The sequence below is a fragment of the Drosophila novamexicana genome, unplaced genomic scaffold (assembly GCF_003285875.2).
Source record: "Drosophila novamexicana strain 15010-1031.04,08,12 unplaced genomic scaffold, DnovRS2.1 tig00001962-arrow-arrow-pilon, whole genome shotgun sequence".
NCBI lineage: Eukaryota > Metazoa > Arthropoda > Insecta > Diptera > Drosophilidae > Drosophila > Drosophila novamexicana.
In genome coordinates, this window is record NW_020824916.1 from 57,109 (window position 1) to 67,716 (window position 10,608).

The 10,608-nt window shown below is 34.5% G+C and overlaps 1 long non-coding RNA gene across 1 annotated transcript; it reads left to right on the forward strand.

Moving 5' to 3' along the window:
- The first annotated feature begins 1,215 nt into the window (after nucleotides 1-1,215).
- Nucleotides 1,216-7,570, forward strand: LOC115768714. Its single transcript, XR_004018595.1, has 3 exons — nucleotides 1,216-1,369; nucleotides 1,499-1,549; nucleotides 7,261-7,570. It is a non-coding gene; the product is annotated as an uncharacterized LOC115768714 (long non-coding RNA).
- The last annotated feature ends 3,038 nt before the right edge of the window (nucleotides 7,571-10,608 follow it).

The following is a 10,608-nucleotide window of genomic DNA, read 5'->3' on the forward strand; positions in this document are numbered from 1 at the left end:
AAGCTCATATTGGCAACAATCTCTTATAAGCGCAGGCGCGTATTTCCTAATGCTTTTGCGAGGACGGTACTCTACTTGTTCGGATTGTGAACAACAATGTAAGGGTACAAGCCGCTATTTATAGCGGGTGTGGTTTGCCTGTGGCTTAGGGACCTCATTGAATTATGTGGTAGTAATTCATGTATATGAATGCAGTCGGAGCACCCTTAATTTCTAAGAATCACCACTAGGGTATATTAATCTACGCACTTTAGAGATATGGTCTTGTTAAAAGCTCATGTTTCTAAACAGAATTCTTCGCTATACCTAGGGAGGTCACCTACGAGATGACTACTGTACCAAATGTTCACCCAAGTAGCTACTGCAACCATCGTCGATATACACCCCAGATTTTAGCTAGGGATGAACCAGAGGATTCAAATAAAAAATATGAGGTCACTATTCCCTGTTTGTTGCGGCTTGCTTGCCTTTTGTACATGTTTCATTGCTTCAATATGGCTTCTTAAAACAAGTTAGGGGTTCACTTCGGGAGTTCCCGACTAAAAGATCCCATGAACCCTCTTCTACCAACACCAAAAGCAGCTAGCGGTAAGAGCTCGTTTTTTTCATACTAAGACTCAATTGTTGGTGTGGCTGTTGAGTAGAGGCGGCGGCAAGTAGTGCTGTGTGTTACAAGTTCGAGTCCTATCGATGGAACTATTTTTTTGTTGTTAATTTATTTTTATTACTGCTAAAGCTAACGAGCACGTAGTGCTAGCTGCTCTTGGTGTTGGTAGAAGAGGGTTCCGTGGATCCCCTAGTCCGGAACTCCCGACCAGAGCATCTTAATTGTTTTAATACTGAAAATAGTGTGGGACAAATATTACCTATTTTATAATCTTGGCTGCACTTAACTGTTTATTATCATTACCATTTACAAATAGTAGCTGGCAAGTGGTGTGCAAGGCTCATTATCAGTTCGGATGGTTCGTTAGTTAACGAACGTTCGTTAGTTAACGAACGTTCGTTATTATTCAATTAAAAAAATATATTAATTTTAAAGATCTTGTTAGTAAAATACCAGTCTATATTTAATCAAAATATTTTAGAAGCTTACAACTCTGCGAAGCAATCTTTACACCTTTACTAATCTATCCGAAAGATTAAAACAAACGATGTATGTATGTATGTATGTAAATAAATTAAGTATGGAACCCAATTTTCAAAGCAAATGCATGTGATTGGCTCCAGCCTATAGAAACTTTAATGTTTTGTTTCTGTTTTTATTAAATTTAAATTTATGTCTGAATACTTTCGTATTCCCAGCATATGTACGTATGCTGACGAATTTTACAAAAACATTGGATCGTGATCATAGGAAAAGAATTGGGTAACACAGGCATAAGTAACAACTACAATACATGAAATGTTATCGATTGTAAATTACTGCCATCACTGTAAATTCGTATTTAATATTACGAGCGCTATTTATTATCAAAACACATTTGTTATTTTATAGAAAACCCGAAGTAATAACTCGAATGTCGATTAATTTCAATACATTTCACACGTAAGTTACCTTGTTACAAAATTCTTGCATTAGTCCTCGTTTTTCTTAAAAATTTCTACATACATGCGTCGTTCGCACATTTTTTTTATGTGTATGTAACTAAACAATATTGACGTGCATAATGCAAATTTGCATATGTATTAAGCGTCACTCAACAAAAAGTATGAATATTTATCTACGTATAAATTTCTGCTGCTATTTGTATATATACGCATATGTTTTAATGTTTCATCAACAAGTATGTCGGTGCACCTCTTCCAAATATACATTTTTGTATGTAGGTACTTGCTTAGAATATTTTATAATCCAAATTATATTCACAAATATTTATGTTTTTCCAAATGTGCAATATATCTTAGTTTAGCTTATATACGTATACGTACAGGTGATGATAAATTTACTTATGAAAACAAATTTTGCTATTCGACGAGTTCAATCATACTTACATGTATGTACGTAGAATTTTTGTATGTAGATATATGTACGTATTAAAAATGGGTGTAAAAAACGTTATAATGAAGTTGTGTAAAAGATTAAACGGGTATTTTAGAGCCCTTAATTAAATAATATTATTCATTGTGAGGTTTTCCTACGTTTGACGGTGGGTTGAAACATCTTACTTTCTGCTGATGAAAAGGGAGATGTTTAATTCAGGGCTTGTGCAATTATTTAGTCATTAAAATCATTGCATTCAAGGTTTACGATAAAACATAAAAGTGGAAAGTTTGCTGGTTAGTTGATTATCAAAATTTAAATTTTAGTTAATCTATTATTTCAACTATTACAAAAGAGTAAGGGATCATCTTTTTCTTTCTCACACCTTCCTTAACCATCAGAGCTTGACTTAAATGTGTGTCCCATTACGCTTTTTTGTCTTCTTAATGGTCATTTGTCCACTACGTTCATCGTCTCACGCGTTATTATACCCTGTACTCATTGAAAATGGCTAAAAGAGTATAATGGAGAATGGAAAAGAGTATAATTTTGTGCAATATAACAAGTAAAAGGAAGCATTTCCGATATTTGCTTCGCCTACCTCAGTAAACAACATGCATTCATATGTCTACACGAATTTGGGATAGGTCATGATAAGCGCTAGAAAACTAACAAAATTAATTTCTTTGCAGTAAAACCAGAGCAGTGAATAACAACACATATATATTTTTATGTACTTATGCATGCATAATTCACGCATACCACCAAAGAGGCTTGCACGTCATTGGCTGAGACAAGAAATTCTCTCGAGCATACACTGTCCAAAAACAAAAGTGAAATCAATTGTCTTAACATAGTTATTGCACAAGAAGCGTCTTGTGCTAAAATGATTTATTTCTTAAATCTTCCAGTAAAATTAATCGTTAGTTTCTAGGGTAATATATCATTTAAATAAAGCATGCATTTCATGGATAAAGCACAAGCACTTGGCGTCGATCGTAAGTTCAACACTTTTTCGCTCAATGTACTTTGAAAACAAAGCGACGCAAAGCACCATCGACCAGCTTTGCTGAAGGCAGGCTCGTGTCAGAATCAGCAAGCCACGACTTCGGTATTCGTTCGTCTAAACGAAGAGCAGTCAGCTGCCATGTCGTGCAAAATCGTAAAAGCCAGTTTAGGAAGCCAGGCTAGAAATTAGTATGGGCGTTACTCATTTTAGTGTTTATATTGTCTTTGGTACGATTTGTTTCCGATAATTGAAAACATGCCGCGTTTCACAGCAATCGATAAAAATATATAGCAAAATCCTGTTTTTTTTTTTTAACAAAAAGTTATAAGGGATATAGTCCTTAAATTTGACGTAGCTTCTTGAACAGAATATATATTTGTAAAATATCGTTCATTTCATATCTACCGTTTTATTTATTTTGCTCTTTGTTAATTATACAATGATAAACAGTTAAGTGAGAAATTAAATCCCTGGTTGGCATAGAGCCAACCACTGGAAGCCAAATATTGCACTTAGTTGAATCCACTCGTAGTCGTGATCGAGATATATATTTGGGAAACTTCTGTAATCACAAATTTCTAAACTTAATTTAAACTTTTTCAAATGGGCTGAGCAAAAAAATTTAAGGAGTTTTTATTTTGTTTCGACTAGGGGATACCCTGAACCCTCTTCTACCAGCGCTGTGGGCATTATTTAACGAAAAAATGTACCCATTACCGGCGGCGAACTCGCAAATACCTTAAACCGACAGAACTACGTGACATCGTCTTGATTCATATCTCACCGCTATACCAAGAATCAAGTTGGAAAGAAAAAACTTAAGTAAAATACAAGACATTTGATAAATTACACGAGAAATAAATTGTAAAAATTGCCCTCTTGCAGATATGTAAGAGTAGTTTAACTAGTAATTGCTAAGTTAATGAAAATTTCTTAGAAAAGATAATATGTTGCCATACAAGAACCTACTTTTTTATCTCTCATATGGTATCTATATAATATGCACAAGAACATACGTTTCGAACGATCATTCCTATGGCGGCTATAAATAGTGGTCCTTCCGGCCGGTTCCGATATATGTAGTGCCTGCAACAGAAAGGCGGATCTATGCAAACTTTTAAAACTGAGACGCTAGTTCGCAGATAGACCAGTTCGCTATATTAACTCGGCTATTTAGATCTAGAAAATATACACTTTGTATACACTAAACCATTATAATTATATTTTTAACCATATTTAATGGATTCAGTTTAAAGAGTTCCAGACTAGGAGACACCCTAAACCCTCTTTTACCAACACCAAATGCAGCCCTCGCTTCGCGCTCATTTGCTTTAGAAGTTATATTACAAAAAAATTAAATAAGAAAATAATAGTACTCGGGCCCATAACAACTTGCCACCGCCTCTACTCGACAGCCATACCGACAAATCCTTTTTGACCAAAAAAAAAGGGAATTTAAACTGCAGCACATAATACAATAAAAACGCAATTGCTATGCTGTTTCAACAGCATTGCAACAGTAGATCTTATTGTGCTATAAAATATATATATATTCTCAAACAGACAATTGCATTAAAATTTTAGTCCAAATTGGTGTGTAGTTCCAATAGGTTTATTTATATGATTTACGTGGCGGTAGCTATAAAATGAAATTCTTGATATATTCATACTAATATTTATGAAATTAATGTGAAATTTCGTGACTAGCTCTAAGCAGATAAGAGCCTTGCTCAAAAACAAGATTTCGATATCAATTGCGTGGAAACGAGGCAAGTAATCGATTAACAATAGACTCGTACTGCGCGGTAACTAGAAGGACCTATGTTGAAAATTTCAAGTCTCTAGCTCTTAAAGCTTCTGACATCCTTGTGTTTATACATACGGGCTGACAGATAGACGGACATGGATAGATCGACTCGGCTTTTAATGCTGATCAAGAATATGTATACATTATCGGGTCGGAAATGCTTTCTTCTGCCTATTACATACAGCTGTGAAAAAAATAATAGCACCTCCACCACGAGCAATTTTTAAATAGTTGCCCAACATACATTTTATACCCTGAACCCATTAAAAATGGGTACAAGGGTATATTGTATTTGTGCAAAATCCAAATGTATGTAACAGGCAGAAGGAAGCATCTCCGACCCCATAAAGTATACATGTCCGTCTGTCTTTCCGTCCGTCCGTCCGTCCGTATGTATGAACGCAAGGATCTCAGAACCTATAAGAGCTAGAGACTTGAAATTTTAGATGTAGATGCTCCTAGCTCCCGCGCAGATCGAGTTTTTTTTTCCGATAATCGATAACTTGATCCGTTTCCAAGCAATCGATAAAAATCTATTTCGATATCCTGTTTTTGGGCAATTTTGGTAAATAATAAGAGTCACCAAACTTGACATATAGCTTCTAAAATAAAATATATATATGCATTTGATGTTGGAAGAAGAGGGTTCAGGGTATCCCCTAGTCGGGAGCCCCCGACTAGAACCTCTTACTTGTTAACTTTAAGGAAAGTTGAAGCACATTTTTTGAAATGGAAGACTCTTAAAAACATTCGAATAAAAACGAATAATGTAATTGATCAAATTAGGCGAAAAAAAATAATAGCAGCACTAGTCAATAATGGATTTAAAATTTAAAAAATGACCAATAAGTAGCGTATTCCTTAGTAAACAATTTTGAACTATTAATACTTAATCTAATTATCATTTAATACTTAGCACAGTGTCATTTATAATAGTGTCATGAATAATAGCTGCGCAGCGTCTTAGAGTGGGATCAACTGAGTCCTGGCATCGTTTTAGGGGAATTTTGGACCAGGAGCACAGATTTTTGATGGGATTCAGGTCAGGCGACTGAGCAGGCAACTCCGAAACGTTCATATAGTTTGCCCTTAACCATTCATTTGCGTGGAAACGAGGCAAGTTATTATACTGGGGTTTGTATTCTGTGTTCCTTGGGCGTCTAACCTATGATCGAGATCCCGTTCCACTAAACATTACAACTTTGGACTCATCTGACCACAAAATATTCCTACATTGGTGGGATGTCCAACTTGCATGATCCCTGGCAAACTTCATGCGTTTAGAAATTGGTGTCGAGTTTAAAAGTGGTACCTTTCTTGGGATGCAGGCTTTAAGGTTATGTTGCCTAAGTTAGGTACGAACTGGTCCGTCGCATTTATTCTAAGCCCATTTTAAGCTCGTCAGCAGGCTTGATGCGATTCTTCTTGCTTTGGCGGTCAATCTTTTGACATGAAGAGAGGTCATAGATCGTGTTCATCCGCGTGTTTTTAGTATTTTCTTCATAGCTTAAGGCGTTTTTAATCATTTTATTAGATCATCCTACAAATTGACCAACTTCTCTGTAAGTTTATCCGTCCAATATCATTTTTTTAATAAGATCGCGATGCTCTGCAGTGCAGTGCTTTCCGCTTCCGCTTTCCCATTGTAATAATTTTTATTATTCTCTTAGAAACAATGATATCTTAGTAAAAACTAATTGTGCTATTTTTTCTTTTTGGGTGCTTTTTTATTGAAATCCCAAAAAAAAAAAAAAAAAAAAAAAAATAAAGACCGAAAAACGCTAACACTTTTTTTGTTTTTGAGGAATACTAAACCATATAAAAAAAATCAATAAAATAAAAATCGGAACAGTAATCCACTTTTTTTTATCAAGAACATATTGTGTTGTGGTGCTATAATTTTTTTCGCAACTGTACATATATACATTTGTGCATAAACATCATCCCGTTTTATTCATTTTTAATGGGTTATAAGAAATGATAGGTATAAAATAAAACAATAATTACAAATAATCGGATTGATTATGGTGGGAAATAGAGAAGTTGATAAAATAGAATTAATGATCAATAGTTAAAGGACGACTTATTATAAGATAAGAATCGTAGACTAAGGAGAGGCAATTATGTTAAGCAAAGTATTGTAGCTTAATACATAAGAATAGGGAGCATGAAAGAATATTAGTAGAAGTCGTACATACTAGATAGATACAATGTTGGAAAGATATGTGTACTAAAGAGGTTTGATTCAAATTTTGAATAATTTTATTATTATTAATAAATTTTAATTCAATAAGATAAAATAATCTGAAGACTTTCACATGCATGTGTGATTATCTTCGGCACCCCGATGATTACTCTGTTTGCTTAAAGTTGTTTTATAATAATATTATTAGCTTTCGCAAAATATAAATTTATTACAAATAAGAAAATGAAAAATTTTTGCATTCGTATTTATTCCAGAATTCACCGTGCAGTAAACAGAATATATATGCCTTTATAATTGTAACTTACCGTACATTTTTGCAATGAATGCATCGTTCCATTCATATACTGATATACTAGCGGCACATCAGCAAGATTCCTCTAGTCCGGAAAATTTCCCTTCAGTTGTCGTTGGTTATAGAACCAGCCACACCAAGGATATTGCTGAAAGTAATTCAAACATCTCTTCGTCTCAATTGTCGTTTATGGATGAATCTTCGAATGAATTCAACAACCAACAGTTAATACATCCCAGCACATTAGTTAAAGTGTGTGGTGGTTGTGGAGGTAAGTTCAATACCTATTTTAACAGCTTCTATATTAACTTGATGGGATCTCCATTTAAAAAGAGCTTTAAAAATTAAAAATGCGAAGATACAGCTTAATTCTTAGAAGAATGGCAAAATATGGGCAAGTGGGCTATTTGACTTAAATATATGATAGCAGAAGCAATTATAAACAATTATAGAAAGGGTATAATGGTTTTGGGAAAATGTATGTAACAGGCAGTAGGACGCATTCTGAACTGCATCAACTGCATCAATAGTGTAATCAATCTTGTCTTGTCCGTCTGTCCGGTTGTGTGATCCCATCGGTCTTAGAACCAATAAAATAAAAATTTGAATAGAAGTCCTTTAGTACCAGCACAGTACAAATGCATATTTGTAAGTATTTTAAAGGGATTTTGCTATTAGTTTAACTGATATGACTTACTTCTTTTAATAAATTGAGATGAGTTAAATATTATTCTTATAAAAATATGAAGGATATATTTAAGTATTTATTTTTTCGCCGGCGATTTAGATCTTGCTTCTCTAATCCACAGTTAGGTTTTTTTTTTCAAAACAGAGCTAGCTGAAAAAATTAAAAACAACAGTAGAGTCCATTATTACTTTTGGAAGTAAATATACTTTATATATAATACCTCAAATAAGTTAGCTATCGGTTTTTATTACCACGGTGTCCAATTGTAGCCAATAAGTTTTTCATCTGAGTATATATTCTCTATTCAAAGCACTCATTCATTTTATCAAACGGTTATAGATCAAATTTGAGTCATCTGCGTATTGTTTTCGTTCAGTGAACTTAAAATTCAATCCGAATTTCTTAATCACTTGTTATGTGCACCAATACACGCACCAATATTTCATATTTGATTAAGTGCCAGCAATAAATTGGGAAAAACCACCGTCTTTAAAATTAGTAAACATGTGCTGGACTGAATGGTTTTTTAAACTCTTATATAGTTATTTTAAAATGTGTCTCAGTTGTCATTCATATTAATACGGTTGTGTTAAGCGAATGAAAGAGCGATTGCACAGCCCAAATCGTCAAGCTGGAAATTTGTTATGTTCTTATTATTATTTTTTATTTTATTTATTTCTTCAAAAATTTAATCTTAGCTTCGTTTTACCGTTTACCGAAAATCCGCTCCCTAGTTTAAAAGTAAAGTTCAAATTTTTTCCGATTCACATTTGCTCTTTTTTATACCCTGAATCCATTGAAGTTGGGTATGAAGAGAGGATATAATGTTTGAAATACAAATTTATTAAACCCGTTATACCATATTATCTAAAAATATTACTATAATTTGAAACACACAATCTTATCTGGAATTTATTTAACATGAGCAAACTGAATAAAAACTGCATTCTTCAATATCTCCCGAACTTCAACAGCTAACTAAAACAACTAACTAACAATCCAATCTCGAACATTATATTTTTAATGGACCTTCGTCGCCTAATAATTCGCTACGCGTTAGCGGGCAGATTATTGACTGTTTATCCGCGTTTGCGGATAATGAATGATAGGAACGGTTACGGAACAATTCGTTTATAATGCCAGCCAAACTTGCCCTGTATATCAAAATCGAAACTACAATTAAAGACAATTGATTCTTAGAGCTAGAGTCGGCAGACCCGATTTCCGAGTAGAGCTGAGTTTCCGCCTTGTGTGGGTTATGTTGGGGAAGCTGGACTGCGGGGTGTTACTTGATAACTACTCCCTGCTTAAAGAATGGACCGTGACAAATGTTGCCACCACAAAAACAAGTATCTGCTCAATTATCTTATACAAAGACTAAAAGTCTTAGAATATACAATTTTCTAATAGCATCACCGACAGGATTGTGTTGTTTTATTTCCCCGTCCGGCCAGCTAAGCCCCTTTTCACAGCTAATTTTGTAGGTGACATCATTAGAGCCTACAGCTAAGAATGAAAGTGTTAGTAGAGAAAAAGTATCCTTAAGTAATAATAATAATAATAATCTTAATTAACTAACTAACTTAAGAAAATGTAATAAATAGGAAAAACGACTCATAAAAGTTTTTAAAAAAGTAAAGAAAATCACACTATATATAGAGTGTTAAGTAGATGGGATAAAGGGATAGTCTGTACGCAAGCTATGCCCCTACTCATAGCTGAGAATGGTCAGTTTGTATCCGTAGTTACCCAGAAAGAATCGATATAAGGGGGAGAGGAAATTCCGTAGAGAAAACGTGATACAAATGTAATTCTTTTAGAGTACACGAAAAGAATTGTACAAATCGTAATCTTTTGTGCGCGTAGGTAGGAATAAGGGCGATAATTTCTTGTAGGTCTAGACGGAACAGAGAATTGCAGTCGCCCCAACAGAAAAGAGGAATCTATGTCGCCAACAATCAACATAGAGGATTTTACTACGGTTGGCTAACTACGGAAGATCTAGAAGAAGAAGCTTGCTGGAGAAGGATGGAAACCAAATATTGCGGTCCTAATTAAAACCTCGTAAGCAAAAATAAGAAATTGCTTCTGATTAGATTCGCCCTATAGGATGTATAGGAGTTTGGTTTTTAGACCAACGTTTGATGAATCCAAGTACACCTTTGGCCTCAATGATGATGGTGACTATATGAAGATTGAACTAGAGCTTAGAATGAAATGAATTTAGAAATGAAAGCATAATTTGCCAAGGAAGTAAATCCAAACAGGTTGGTTGTTTTTGGCCGATTCTTTACGAATCCATGTTGAAAAGGTAAGAGATCGATTTTTATCGATTGCTTGGAAACGGAGTAAGTTATCGATTATCGGAAACAAACTCGATCTGCGCGGCAACTAGGAACACCTAGGAGCCGAGTCGATCTAGCCATGTCCGTCTGTCCATCTGTCCGTATGTATTAACGCAAGGATCTCAGAACCTATAATATCTAGAGACCTGATTTTTAGATGTAGGTCCTCCTAGTGCCGGCGCAGATAGAGTTTGTTACCGATAATCGATAACTTACTCCGTTTCCAAGCAATCGATAAAAATCGATATCGACATGCTGTTTTTTGAGCAATTTTAGT